We start from the raw sequence: 15401 nt of genomic DNA, 5'->3' as shown, positions 1-15401 counted from the left end.
ATTAAATGGCTTTTTATTGGGTTGGCATTATTGTAATCTATGCTTTGTAGGGTTTAGAGTGGAGATTTTAGCTTAGCAACTCGTGATTTAAACTCACATTCAGGAAGAAAGAAAAAATGTTTCAAAATTCCTTATAGCTTTTTCTTATATTATCTGCCTTTCCTACACATGGGATAGAATCTGAAGTTGTTTGGCTGGGCAAAGGGGGGTTGAATTTCTTCATTGTGTCCCTTTAGATCTATTTTCCACCTTTCTCCATACTGGTCCCTGCCCTGTGAGGTTGTCCTGCATGGATTACATCAAAGACTATGTTTTCTGGCTTTCTTCAGGAGATGGGAGGGAGGGAGAGAGGTACATGGGGTCAGGGCATTCATTTCCTTCCCGTGAGGTTGCCAGAGGCCACTGTGTCTCTCAGCAGAATGTCATTGCTCTTGTCTAGGTGGCCCGCTCTGTACAATTCTCTCTCTTTCTGAAATGGAGCAGGACCCTGTGGGGCCCTCCTGGGTACAAATCCTTTCCAAGTCCTCCTGTTTCTTCTTTGTAGGAAATAGGCTTCATTCACCTTTCTTGACCTTCCTTGAGTTCCAAAGGGCGGATTCAAACTTGCTTATCAGGGAAGGGAATGCAGAAACAAAGAAGGAACAATCAAGAAACAATAGTGCAGCCTTGGGGCAGTGTTCTAGTTCCTCCTCAAAGAAGATACATAAACAATACCTTTGAGGTCTGCAGGAACTAAGGCCGCAACTCAGGTGGAGGATGGCAACTTCACACTGAGCACAAGATTCCTGGAACACCGCCCTATTACCTCACCACCAACCAATCAGAAGAAAGTCTGCACACAGTGGAAGACTCTGACCCCTCCCCAAATGATTGACTTCCCTTTCTCCCTTTACAAAATTTCTTGGTCAAGCAGAATCTTCTGAGTTGGTTTTTGGACATGAATCCGCCTTCTCTGCAGGTTGCTGGCCTCCTGAATAAAGTGACCTTTCCTTTTCTTTCCAACCAACACTTGGCTTTCAAGTGTTGAGCAGCTGAACCTGAGTTTGGTAACATTTCTAGCTTCAGGCAAGCTCTCCTTCCCGATATCCCTTTGGGGATTGTGGCAGCTCTACTGCTACTGTCTCTTATGGCTCCCCTATGAGACAGGAAAGAAGAGGGCAGGGCATAACCATTAAAAGAATGACACAGCTGTTGAGGATATTATAAAAACTGGTTAGAACCAACTAGGCCCAAGAGAGTGGAAGATTCCACTTCCCATAGACCTTGAGCCTCATTATACGCTCATTGTAATACACCAGCTAAATGACAAATCCACAGCCACCTGTTCTCCTTGCTTGGCCTTTGCAACAAACCTTTCTCTGCTCCAAACTCTAATTTCTTTTCTCTTTTCCATCCTATTTCTTTCTTCCTTTTTTTTTGAACTCCATGAAAATTATTTAAAGTACTTGTAAATATAATTGGTTCACCAGAAATAAATAGTTCTCATTTACATGATATCATTACCTACAAATGAACAGAAACTAATGTATGGTCATTGTAAAAAACACAGATAATCCATAAGTAGAAAAAATCTCCCATAGTTTCACTCCCTGTTACTAATACATTGATATATTTCTACCTAGTACATTTTCTGAGCATAGGTATATATCTATCTTCTTCTTTCCTTCCATCCTTCCCTCCCACCCTTGCTTCTCTTTTTTTAATTTAATTTAATTTATTTATTTTTGGCTCCGTTGGGTCTCCATTGCTGTGCTTGGGCTTTCTCTAGTTGCGGCAAGCCGGGGCTACTCTTCGTTGCGGTGCGTGGGCTTTTCATTGCGGTGGCTTCCCTTGTTGCGGAGCACGGACTCTAGGCGCATGGGCTTCAGTAGTTGCAGCACGCAGGCTCAGTAGTTGTGGCTCGTGGGCTCTAGAGCGCAGGCTCAGTAGTTGTGGCGCATGGGCTTAGTTGCTCCGCAGCATGTGGGATCTTCCTGGACCAGGGCTCGAACCTGTGTCCCTGCACTGGCAGGAGGATTCTTAACCACTGCACCACCAGGGAAGCTGCCCTTCCTCCTCCCTTGCTGATCTCTTTTAAAAAATTTTTTTAGAAAATTATTTAATTATTTTTTATTGAAGTATAGTTTTTTGTTTTTTTTTTTAATTTGGTCGTGCAGTGTAGCTTGTGGGATCCCGACCAGGGATTGAACTTGGGCCGCAGCAGTAAGAGTGCTGAGTCCTAACCACTGGACCACCAGGGAATTCTCAGAAGTATAGTTGATTTACAATATTGTGTTAATATCTGCTGTACACCAAAGTGACTCAGTTATACACACATATACATTCTTTTATATATTTTTTTCCATTATGGTTTATCCCAGGATATTGAATATAGTTCCCTGTGCTATGCAGTAGGACCTTGCTGTTTATCCATTCTATATGTAAGAGTTTTTGCATCTACTAACCTAAACTTCCAGTCCATCCCTCCCCCACCCCCTCCCCCTCGGCAACCACAAGTCCATTCTCTATGTCTGTGAGTCTGTTTCTGTTTCATAAATAGGTTCATTTGTTCCATCCTATTTCTGCTTGTCCCATAGTCCACCAAAATTTTTTAGCAAACCCTTATGTCCTGCATCATTTAGGTAATAACTATTTCCTCCCACCTCTCATAGAGAAAGTGTAATACTTTAATTCACATTTGAAATCCCACCCTCTTTTTCCTCTGCAGCTTTAAGGCCCACATCCCTTCTCTCTTGTCTCAGCCCATCATTTTTGGATGTGTATCCCCACCATGCTCTCTGCATGTCCAGGGAGAGTCTGTGATTTGTTAAAATGTCTTAGATTGAATTGGCTACCTTCGTTCTAAGATTGAGAGGACAAACATGGTTTATTCAAGAGTAAAACGTTCTTTGAAGCCAGAGACATGAAGAGCCTTTGCAACATTCTTTTTAGAGTGGCTGGGTGGTTATCCCAAGCCCACGGAAATGAAGAAGGAAAGGAAAAGAGTATTCCACCAGCTGAGATGGTGTTGGGAGCTCTGCTCCTTATCACATCAGCACACTCGTCCAGCTGAACTTTTCTGAAGACGGATTTCACAACATTTGCCACCTTATAACTCAACACGTGTGTTACTTCCTGTCAGTTTAACTTCTCCAAACTTTTGTTTAACAATAACCAGAAATTCTCAGAAATAGGAGGATACTGCAATGCTGCTCTTCCTTATCACCACCCTGTCATCTCCCTGGAGTTCCTGCAACAATACAAATGATAGCTCTTAGCAAAGGCCAGAAGTCAGGATGGGGCAGGGGGCCCTCCCTGCATGGCCCCTCCATTTCTTTGTCAGCCCTCATGAGTCTATTATTTGCCATTGTTAATGTATCCATCCCTCTTTGTGAGTGACATTTCCTAATTTTTTTTTTTCCAAGAGAGCTTGTTCTGTACCCAGTGGCAGCTAAAAAAAAAAAAAAAAAAAAAAAAAGAAGTTGCCTGGCTGACAACCGCTGGGTTAGCTAGGCCAAGGAAAGAAGAGGTGGTATCCTTGGAAGAAGGCAGCCCTTTCCCACCTCCTGGCTCTCTAAGTGTAAACATATATCTTATTTTCTTTTTGGACTTGGAGGTCACTCTCTTGAGATAAGCAAAAAGAGATCCTCATTTGTTTGCCAAGCTCATGACTCTGCCTGAATTCTTGTAAATGACAACTTTGTTTATTAACAGAATAATGTATTTGAGAGTTAAAGTCTCATTTTATCCAACTTTCTGATTTTTTAGATTAGGAAAGAGACCCAGAGACATTAATAGATTTCCCCAATAACAATAACATTATTTTATATCACATAGCTCAAAAGTATTATTGCCTCCATTTTACCAAAGAGGAAAGGGATGATCAGAGAGATGAGGTGACTGGTCCACGGCAGCACAGAGGGTTGGTAACAGAGGCTGGACTTGAAGCCGAGTCTCCTGATTCCCTCTGTGATGCTCTTTGATGGACACCATGCAGCCTCTGGGCATGGGAGGGGACTTTGGAAATAGCTAGGTCTGCTGTCCAGAGCCCTGCTTTATTTTCCTGTTTATACTTGGTGATCCAGAACACTACTAAAAAAGTATATGCATTAAAAAAAGTTAAATTGCATTTATTTGTTCTTTATTGGTAAAGCACATGGTATAAAATTCAAAGGGCACAAAAGGGCATACGGTGAGAAAAGGTCTCCCTCATGCTCCTGTCCCCCAGCCATCTAGTTTCCCTCCCCAATCTCATTTGTGTCCATCAGATATGTGCTACGCCTGGATAAGCAAATATATATGTGTGTAAATATTAATTATATATATAATTTTTACAAAAAATGGAATTATATTCTACCCTGCTCTCCACCTTGCATTTTAAAAAATTTGAAGGGGAAGGGCAACATGGGGGTAGGGGAGTAAGAGGTACAAACTATTAGGTATAAAATAAGTGACAAGGATATATTGTACAACATGGGGAATATAGCCAATATTTTATAATAACTATAAATGGAGTATAACCTTTAAAAATTGTGAATCACTATATTGTACACCTGTGACTTGTATAATATTGTACAGCAAGTATATTTCAATTAAAAAAAAAGAATAAGCAGATTCTGGGATTAAAGATATTCAATATGGTGTTATCCAATAAACCCAATGCAAAGAATTGTAAAAAAATTTTGTTTTAATTTATTAAAAAATCTGATAAATTTTGGATATTAATCCTTATCAGTGCACATAGAGCTGCCTCCTTCTTTTTAGTGGCTGCAAGTATTCTGTTGAATGGCTGTGCTATAATTTACTTATCTAGTCCTCTCTTGATGGACATCAAGGTGGTTTCCATTCTTAGGCTATTGCTATGAAGAATACAGTATATATGTTTTTTAAAAAAAATTAATTAATTAATTAATTAATTTTTGGCTGTGTTGGGTCTTCGTTTCTGTGCAAGGGCTTTCTGTAGTCGCAGCAAGCGGGGGCCACTCTTCATCGGGGTGCGTGGGCCTCTCACTGTCGCGGCCTCTCTTGTTGCGGAGCACAGGCTCCAGATGTGCAGGCTCAGTAGTTGTGGCTCACGGGCTTAGTTGCTCCGCGGCATGTGGGATCTTCCCAGACCAGGGCTCGAACCCATGTCCCCTGCATTGGCAGGCAGATTCTCAACCACTGTGCCACCAGGGAGGCCCCAGTATATATGTTTTTGTTTTTTGTTCAAGGGTACCTAGCAGGGCTTGGCAATCTATAACCTGCGGGCCAAATTCAACGTGCCATTTGTTTTTTTAAATAAAGTTTTATTGCAACACAGCCATGCCCACTTGTTTACATAATGTCTGTTGGCTGCTTTCAAACTACAGCAGCAGAGCTGAGTAATTGCAGCAGTGATACCAGGCCTGGAGGCCTAAACTACTTACTACCTGTTCCTTGAAAGAAAAAGTTTGCTTGCCTCCATTAGATAAATTCCTGTTGGTGGCACTGCTGGGTCAAGGGTTTTGCATTCACACTTGATAGCTCATAGCCCAGTTCTCTTTGTAAAGGTTGTACTGGTTTATTCTCCCACTGGCAGCACGTTTTCCCATGTTCATACCAAGGTATCGATAGTTCATTGAACTTTTTCATCTTTGTCAATCTGGTAGGTAGAAAACAATATTTCCCTTGATTTGTTTTGCATTTCTCTGATTTTGAGTGAAATCAAGCATCTTTTCACGGTTGGAGGTGAGGGGAGCCTCTGAGGGAAAGAAAAACAAACGTGAATTAAATTATCAGTCTTAATTCTTAGATGTGAGCAACAGAACTTACCCCATTGAACGAACCCAGCAGAGACCCAACTGCCACTGCCCACCTGGGGATCTTCAGGGCTCTCTTCCATTCTGATCAGAACTAGCATTCTGAGCAGCGCCTGCTTCCTTGCGTTGCTCTATTCTGGGTTTATCATCCTGCACACTATGAGCAGCTGCTGGGCGGGAAGAGTGAGTTCTGGTTTCTGTCCTGGGGAAGGGGAATTTACACTGGGGGAAATTCCTACCCCTGGGAAGGCTGTTTGAAAGGTGAGGGTCAGCCTCAAATAAACGCCCCCAAGTGCTACCCTGGGAGGGGGGAGGGGAACCACCTTTCAATGGGAGGGGCAGAGAGGAACCGTTTCTCTTCCCCCTGGGGGATTAGGCTGTGCTGTCTTTGGGAACAGGTTCCTTGGTGGGGTGGGGTGTGAGAGCACGGGGATCCAGCAGTTTCTTACCAGATTCCAGAGAAGCATCTACTCCTCTTGCTGGTGGGGAGGTAAGCACTGAGGTCCAAAGATTCGAGGGTCCAAGTGACGCATTTGCGGGGCCTGTTTTTTTTTTTTTTTTTAATAGGAAGGTTTTTTTTTTAAATTAATTAATTAACTTATTTATTTATTTTTGGCTGTTTTGGGTCTTCGTTTCTGTGCGAGGGCTTTCTCCAGTTGTGGCGAGCGGGGGCCACTCTTCATCGCCACGTGCGGGTATCTCACTGTCGCGGCCTCTCCCGTTGCGGAGCACAGGCTCCAGATGCACAGGCTCAGTAGTTGTGGCGCACGGGCTTAGTTGCTCCGTGGCATGTGGGATCTTCCCAGACCAGGGCTCGAACCCATGTTCCCTGCATTGGCAGGCAGATTCTTAACCACTGAGCCACCAGGGAAGCCCGGGGCCTGTTTTTTCTCCTGTTTAGAACGGAGGGTGTTCCTTGATCTGGTGCTAGAGGCTGGTGCTGTGGTGGGCGTTGAGAGATGCAAGGGTTAGGAGCTAACGGAGTCTCTACAGTTTGTCAAATTGAAATATAAATTGCTTTGAGAATAAAGCTTTCTTCCAAAAAGATAGCAAGGTTCTAAAGTTTTGTGGCTAATGAAGTCGAAGAAAGACTCCTCAGCAACTAATTAGATACGGATCTTCCTCAACTTACAGTGGGGTTATGTTGAAAATATCGTTTGTTGAAAATGCATTTTCAACAGCACAGCTTAGCCTAGCCTACCTCAAAGGCGCTCAGAACACTTAACATTAGCCTGTAGTCGGGCAAAATCTTCTAATCTCTCTTATAATAAAGTGTTAAATAGCTCATGTAATTTATTGAATACTGCACTGAAAGTGAAGAACAAAATGGGCTTATGGGTACAGCATGGTTGTAAGTGTATTGATTGTGATCAGGGGCTGACTGGGCACTGAGCTTGCTTCCACTGCCCAGCATCACTAGAGAGCATCGGGCCGTATATCTCTAGCCCCGGAAGAGATCAAAATTCAAAACTCCCAATACAGTTTCTACTGAATGGTGTATCTCTTGCTCACCATCGTAAAGTTGAAAAATCCTAAGTCGTGGACCGTTTGTGCTTAAAATGTGGTAAGTCAGTATAACTACATTTAAACATGTAAAAATTAGATTTTTAAGTTCTCAGAGAGGAACTATTGGAAATGACTGTGCTGGAAATATGCTAACTTAATTATGGTAAATCCATTGAATGGATTAGTATGTGGATGTTAAAAGAATCCATGTATACAGATCCATGTATACAGATATGGAATGTCTTTCAAAAAAATCGATATGGAAAAAAGAATCCATATGAGACTTCCCTGGTGGTCCAGTGGTTAACACTCCATGCTCCCAATGCAGGGGGACCGGGTTTGATCCCTGGTCAGGGAACTAGATCCCACACACTGCAACGAAGATCCCGAGTGCGCAGCCAAATAAACAAACAAATAAATATATATATATTTTTAAAAAAAGCAAAAAATCAATAAATATAAAAGTCAAAGTAAGGGATGGTGAATGAGTGCCTTGAGTCAGGATTTCTGAAAGCAGAGACAGACAGGGATTCCTGGGCTTTTAGGGGGGATTGCTCCCAGGGGCACGAGGGATGGGGTAGTACAGGGGAAAAAACTAAAGGGATGGTCTTTTTTTAAAAAAAAATAAACAAAGAAACAAATAAATTTATTTTTGGCTGCATTGGGTCTTTGTTGCTGTGCACGGGTTTTCTCTAGTTGCGGCGAGCAGGGGCTACTCTTCGTTGCGGTGCGCAGGCTTCTCTGCTGAACTGAATGAATAAGCATTTTCAGAACTCTAATGAAAAACTGATGAACTCATAAAAGTGCTAACAAAAGATCAAGATGAAAAAAAAAATTAATTACATGGGACTGAGTGAACTGATGATGATGAGTATAATTTTTGTGACTTTCTGTCTGAATTAAAAAAAAAAATCCCACAAGGACTCAGAGGCAAAGAACATACAAATCAATTTTCACTGCAAAGTAAAGGAGCTGTTACAGTGGAGGATTACTGGACTGAATGTCAATATTATGACATAGTATGAGTGTGTTTCATGTTTGGTAATTGCAATCATTGTTGCTTTTGTTGTGGTCATCCATGTACAATGCTTGGTGTCAGTCTATTTATCTCTTGTAAAAATAAAATACAGTGTGTGTGTGTGTAAAAAAAATAAACAAACAAACAAATAAATAAATATATATTTGGCTGCATTGGGTCTTTGTTGCTGTGCACGGGTTTTCTCTAGTTGCGGCGAGCAGGGGCTACTCTTCGTTGTGGTGCGCAGGCTTCTCATTGTGGTGGCTTCTCTTGTTGCGGAGCACGGGCTCTAGGCAAGCGGGCTTCAGTAGTTGTGGCACATGGGCTCAGTAGTTGTGGCTCGTGGGCTCTAGAGCGCAGGCTCAGTAGTTGTGGCTCACGGGCTTAGTTGCTCCGCGGCATGTGGGATCTTCCCAGACCAGGGCTCGAACCCATGTCTCCTGCATTGGCAGGCGGATTCTTAACCACTGCACCACCAGGGAAGCCCTAAGAGGATGGTCTTAATGGATATCATCTTTAGCCTGATCCCACGTGGAGCTCTGGAGCTTGGATTGCACTAGGAGTCAGCCAACCATTGGTACCCCGGTGTTGGCTGGGCATGCCACAGTGTGGGTGTGGGGAGGACGATTCCCTGTAGAAGGGGACAGCTGTGAACCATTAACCGCCAACACTCACAGCAGCCGGAAAATGGATGCACTGGCTGTACAGGGGATCTGGGCAGAGCTCCAGCAGCACCCACTGCAGAAGGCCCAATGCCATTTGTGGGAAAGGATAGATACGGACATGTACATGATTGCACATGCACAAGAACCGTAAGAGCAGAGGCTCTTATCCTAGAGCCCAGGGATCCCCAAGGCCTTCCTGGGTAGAATCATATTTCAATGTAATTGGTTTCCTTTGTAATCCTCTGTACTTCATTTTACCTACTTTCAAACATTATTCTGAGAAGGGCATCCATAATCTTCAGCAGAGAGCTAAGGGGTCCACGGTACACACACAAATAAAGAGATTCAGGAAGGGGGCAACAGTATTTGCCTTCTTGAAGTGACAGAGAGGCAGATACTAGGGAGCTGGGGTCAGGAATGGGAGAGAGATTTCCCATTCCTTGTATCCCTTTTTGTATTGATACTATTGGAATTTTTGCTGTGTGTGTGTATTATATTTTAATAAGATAAGAGGAAACAGAAAATGTATTTTAAAAATTTACCTACCACTCCAAAGAATTGGGGAAGAAAAGAGGAAGAGCAGATATGGGGGAAAGTATCCCTCAAATGAACCCAATTTATTCTGGGTTCTCTTTTTACTCTCATTTCCTGGGTTGTTTTTTCTGTTTTATACCATTTCTCTGATTGCTTGCTTTCCTCTTCAAAAAGTCCTTCCTTTATCTCTAATGCCTGCATTTGATCTTGAGCTGTTTTTGTGCACTTGATGGAACCTTGCATAGTTATCCTTTACTAATTTTTACTCAACTCCTAATCAAATGACAACTAAAATGTAAAATCATTTCTTAGCATCTATGCATATATTTACAAAAGAGACTAGTCTGCACGATATTTTCATGGGTCAAAAGCATGCTTTTAGATGAAAATATTTCTGTAAGGAGAAAAAATTGGGGGATTGTTTCAAACTCAAGATTCTTTGAGGTTTTCAATCAGGACAGATTTAAGGCCATTAGATGTCTCCTTTTCACAATACATTTCCCAAATCTCAAGATTTACTAAATTCTACCTCTCAGTATTTTAAAATGAATGTGCACTCTCCACCACTTTTGTTGCCGAGGGAGCTCACATCTGCCCTGGAAAACCTTCCCGTGGAGCATGTTGGCAGAGATAAATGACTGAGAGTATAACGGATTCTGTAATAATAATGCAATTTGGCTAAAGGGTGACATCATCTTTTTACTGTCATATCTGCCATTCTAAGTAGCAGTAAGTTCAGCCTAGCTAGAGAATGAATTACAAGGAGAGAACACTGGCAAAGTGGGATAAAACATAAAAAATGGAAAATAAAATTAAAAAGAAGGTAGCTTTGAATATATCCAGTCCATAGATATTTTCTTCTTATGTAAGGTTTTGATTTAATTACCACATCATAATTTGCCATCATTTTGGATTATGTGGAAAGATGCAAAGCTTCTTTCCTAATGGCTGGCTTGCTGTATATACATGGGTACCACCAGAGTATAAAGAGGGACACTGGAATTGATTTTAGTCTTTAAAGGGCGCATTTAAATCCTGGTAGATAAAATGCCTTTATCAGTTCAATCCACTCACTGTGAGTCCACATGCCTCACTGGTAACACTTGAAGGAGGGTTTGCTGGGTTTTATTTGGATACCGAGAGAAGAATGTCACCATCCTTCATGCTGGTGAACCCCAGACACAGTTTTCTTCTGGGGAGAAGCAGTATGTGATTGTGTATTGGTTCTTTGGGGGACAGAGTCAGTATTAACTCATTGCTTTTTTTTTCCTTTTTAATAAACAGCTTTATTGAGATAGAATTCACATACCAAAATATTGTTTCTATTTGCTAATTTTTAAAATCTCCCTGTCATCTAATATCTCCTTGTCTTCTAATATCTCTCTGTCTTCTAACGTTCACAGGCATCACATGAATTTCTGCAAAGGCATTGATGATGGCTTTGAGGAATAAATATTGCAGATGGATCAAATCAAAGAATCAAATTTCAAAGCTGGATTAAGAGTCGTGGAAAAAAAAGAGAAGCAGAAATGAGGGAAAAAGAGAAGTACAAAAGTAAAATGAGCAGTTGATTATTGAAAAGAAAATCTTCTGCTGTTTGAATAAAGACCAAAGGGCTTTCATTGTCAGTTTCCCACATGGCTATGTCTTTTTTGAGCAGCACGTCCCAAGATCAAGAAACCACAAAGAACTTAAACTTTAACTAATTAGCAGTAGTGAAAATTTACTAAACATCAGCAACAAATTTACTAGGCAATTTCATTTCCAAAGCATGTTGGCATATATCACAGGTAAAATGTTTTCAGAAACATCATTTTTAACATAGGATCTTATTTGCAGAAGCTATTTTCATGGCCTAGGCAACAAACGGTTCATTGAAACAGAACTTTGCTGATCTGGTTTCAAAGAATTCTATGATATGAAAAATTCTGTGGAACAGATGGGATCAGAAGTCCCTGAACAGAGAACAGGCATATTTGGTAATGAAAATGTTCTTTTGGTATAGCATTATGTTTTATGTTCAAAAGTATTAGTATGCGAGGAACTCAGGCAGGAGCAGAAAAGAACAATTAGGAATAATACTTTATAGGTGAATAGGCTTTATGCTTCCCAAAATACTCAGACCCCACCAAAGCCCAGTAGCAGGTACTATCCTCCTTTTATTGGTGAAAAACATGCTTCTAAGAAAGATGTATGCCACAACTACTGAAGACCATGCTCCTAGAGCCCGTGCTCTGCAACAAGAGAAGCCACCGCAATGAGAAGCCCACACACCGCAACGAAGAGTAGCCCCCGCTCACCACAACTAGAGAAAGCCCGTGTGTAGCAATGAAGACCCAATGTAGCCAAAAATAAATAAATAAAGTTAAAAAAAAGAAGGATGTGTTATAAGTGACAGAAAATCCAACTTAAACTGGCTTAAACAGTAAAAGGTATGTCTTTGTGTGTGTGTGTGTGTGTGTGAGTGTGTTTTGGCTCACAGAATTGAAAAGTCCAGTAAAGCAACTATACTCCAATAAAAATTAATAAAAAAAAAGAAAGAGAAGTCCAGAACAGGAACTAGATTTTAGTGTGTCATGAAAGAGATGTTCAGTTGATACCATCCAATTTACCAACATTGGTATACCAACATACCAATGTTCAGTTGTTGACATCCAATGTCAAGGGTCCAATTTCTCTTGACAGTTCCCAGTTCTTTTTCTCTAATATGCTGTTTTCTTCTCAGATGTGGTTTCCCTGTGAGGTGGCAAGATGGCTGTTAACAGCTCTAAGCTTATACTCTCAGCTCTCTAAATCCAGTTGGCCAAAAGAGAGTTTCTCTTTCTCACAGTCCCAGTAAAAGTCTAGACATTGTGTCTCACTGGCTCTGATTGCATCACATGTCCATTCCTTAGCCAGTCACTGTGGCCATGTAATAGGGAAGAACAGATCTGACTCCACATTGGTTCTGTTTCTTTTACTTTAACCTTTGTATTCTATTGCTTTTGCTACTAGTTAAGAATGTTGCCTATAGCCTAAAATATACAGGCTAACCCATTCTCAAGGCTCTGACCTTTAAAGGTATAACTCTCTTCCATTCATACACAGATTAAAAAGTTGCAGAACAGAGAATAATATTTGTCTTGTTATCACTAATCATTAGAGAAATGCAAATCAAAACTACAATGAGGTATCACCTCACACTGGTAAGAATGGCCATCATGAAAAAGTCTGCAAACAATAAATGCTGGAGAGGGTGTGGAGAAAAGGGAACCCTCTTGCACTGTTGGTGGGAATGTAAATTGATACAGCCACTATGGAGAACAGTATGGAGGTTCCTTAAAAAACTAAAAATAGAACTACCGTATGACCCAGCAATCCCACTACTGGGCATATATCCTGAGAAAACCATAGTTCAAAAAGAGTCAGGTACCACAGTGTTCATTGCAGCACTATTTACAGTTGCCAGGACATGGAAGCAACCTAAGTGTCCATTGACAGACGAATGGATAAAGAAGATGTGGCACATATACACAATGGAATATTACTCAGCCATAAAAATAAACGAAATTGAGTTATTGGTAGTGAGGTGGATGGACTTAGAGTCTGTCATACAGAGTGAAGTAAGTCAGAAAGAGAAAAACGAATACCATATGCTAACACATATATATGGAATCTAAAAAAAAAATGGTTCTGATGAACCTAGAGGCAGGACAGGAATAAAGATGGACTTGAGAATGGACTTGAGGACACGGGGAGGGGGAAGGGTAAGCTGGGACGAAGTGAGAGAGCAGCATTGACATATATACACTACCAAATGTAAAACAGATAGCTAGTGGGAAGCAGCCGCATAGCACAGGGAGATCAGCTCGGTGCTTTGTGACCACCTAGAGGGGTGGGATAGGGAGGGTGGGAGGGAGGGAGACACAAGAGGGAGGAGATATGGGGATATATGTATACGTATAACTGATTCACTTTGTTATACAGCAGAAACTAACACACCATTGTAAAGCAACTATATAGTATAAAAGAAGCCTGAATTCTAACTCAGGTGTGATAGTTCTTTGGAACACTAGTCCACCGTGTTCTCGGTCTGCTGGCTTTCCAAACAAAGTGGCTATTCCTTGTCCCAACAACTCGTCTCTTGATTTATTGGCCTGTCGTGTGGCGAGCAGTATGGGCTTGGACTCAGTGACAGCCAGAAGGATATGGTCCTCGGATTAGCCAGCCTCGAGACAATAACTCATGGACTTAATTCATGGGGAGGGGGCAGAGATGGCTCTCCACAGGTGAAGGGGGGCATTCCCTTTCCTCTCCTCATTTTACTGAGATATAATTTATATGTAACAATTACCGAGTTTTGTGTCTCCTGTGCAGTCTGTTAAACAGCTTCAAAGAGATATCATTCACATCATTTTCTCTGTGAATGGTGCCCCTTAGAGTTGTGCAACTTAGAGAGCAGGCTGACTTAATGTTAATCTGATATTCACATGATTTTTTTTTTGTTTTGCAACCAGAGTCTAGACTTTTTTAGGGTAAGGGTTATATATATATATATATTTTTAAAGATTTAGTGATTGATTGATTGCTATGTTGGGTCTTCGTTTCTGTGCGAGGGCTTTCTCTAGCTGCGGCAAGTGGGGGCCACTCTTCATTGCGGTGCACGGGCCTCTCACTATCGCGGCCTCTCTTGTTGCGGAGCACAGGCTCCAGACGCGCAGGCTCAGCAGTTGTGGCTCACGGGCCCAGTTGCTCCACGGCATGTGGGATCCTCCCAGACCAGGGCTCGAACCCGTGTCCCCTGCATTGGCAGGCAGATTCTCAACCACTGCGCCACCAGGGAAGCCCCCAAGGGTTATATTTTGATATATTTTGTGTCCTTATACACAGTGTTTAACGTGCTGATTTTCCCTTAATCAAAATTCAGGAAATACTTAATTGAGTTATTGAAATAGCTTTCCTGGTGAGATTATTAAATTAACTTGTACACTGTTATGGGAGCAGCTGGAAACTGTTTCCTTATCCATCACAATGAGGGACTGGAGAGGAGGATGGAGAATCCATTTTAAAAAAATAAATCTATTTATTTATTTTATTTTTGGCGGCATTGGGTCTTCGTTGCTGCACTCGGGCTTTCTCTAGTTGCGGTGAGCGGGGGCTACTCTCTTCGTTGCAGTGCACGGGCTTCTCTTTGTGGTGGCTTCTCTTGTTGTGCAGCACGGGTTTCAGGCGTGTGGGTTTCAGTAGTTGTGGCTCGCGGGCTCCAGAGCGCAGGCTTAGCAGTTGTGGCGCATGGACTTAGTTGCTCTGCGACAAGTGGGATCCTCCCGGCCCAGGGCTTGAACCTGTGTCCCCTGCGTTGGCAGGCAGATTCTTAACCACTGTGCCACCAGGGAAGCCCTGGAGAATCCATTTTTATAAAGCTCTCCAGGTGGTTCTCTTCAGAGCATTTAAAAATTTTTGTCTCAGTATTTCAGCACGTGAATATCAGGAAGCAGGTTGACTGACATAAAACTCTTCAATGTACCACAAATAGCCAGGAAGTGATATTAAAGTCAAGGCCCATTAGAAATCTCTGTAGAATACAATACAACTATACAAACTCAAAAAGAACAAAATCAATAAGAATTAAAATGGAAGAGAAAGAGTTTGGTTAAATCATTATGTTTAGGTTAGGTAACCGAGATTCGCTGCATGAAAAATGGCTCCAGAACTGAGTGGCTTAAAACGACAATTGTTTATTATCTCTACTTGTATGGGTTGCCTGGGCTAAGCTGGGTGTTTTCTCAGCTCCACATGATGTAACAGCAGTCATTCATGCAGCTGCATTCACCTGAGAGCTTGGCTGGGGCTGGAACCTCTGAGATGGCCTCTTGTGGTTGAAAGCCTCTCTCCTTGTGCTGTCTCATCATTCAGTAGTCTAGCCCTAACTTCATTACA

The 15401-nt window shown here is 41.9% G+C and overlaps 1 long non-coding RNA gene across 3 annotated transcripts in view; it reads left to right on the top strand.

Annotated features, from left to right (window-relative positions):
* The window catches only part of LOC132362282 (uncharacterized), a 32878-nt gene extending 21056 nt beyond the window's left edge, over nucleotides 1-11822 (top strand). For all 3 annotated transcript variants that reach the window (XR_009502326.1, XR_009502324.1, XR_009502325.1), the window contains one exon: nucleotides 10886-11822. This is a non-coding gene — a long non-coding RNA (uncharacterized LOC132362282). The remainder of the gene's footprint in view (nucleotides 1-10885) is intronic.
* The last annotated feature ends 3579 nt before the right edge of the window (nucleotides 11823-15401 follow it).

The sequence above is a fragment of the Balaenoptera ricei genome, chromosome 3 (genome assembly GCF_028023285.1).
Source record: "Balaenoptera ricei isolate mBalRic1 chromosome 3, mBalRic1.hap2, whole genome shotgun sequence".
In the NCBI taxonomy this organism is placed as follows: domain Eukaryota; kingdom Metazoa; phylum Chordata; class Mammalia; order Artiodactyla; family Balaenopteridae; genus Balaenoptera; species Balaenoptera ricei.
This window is presented reverse-complemented; position numbering and strand designations above follow the sequence as displayed.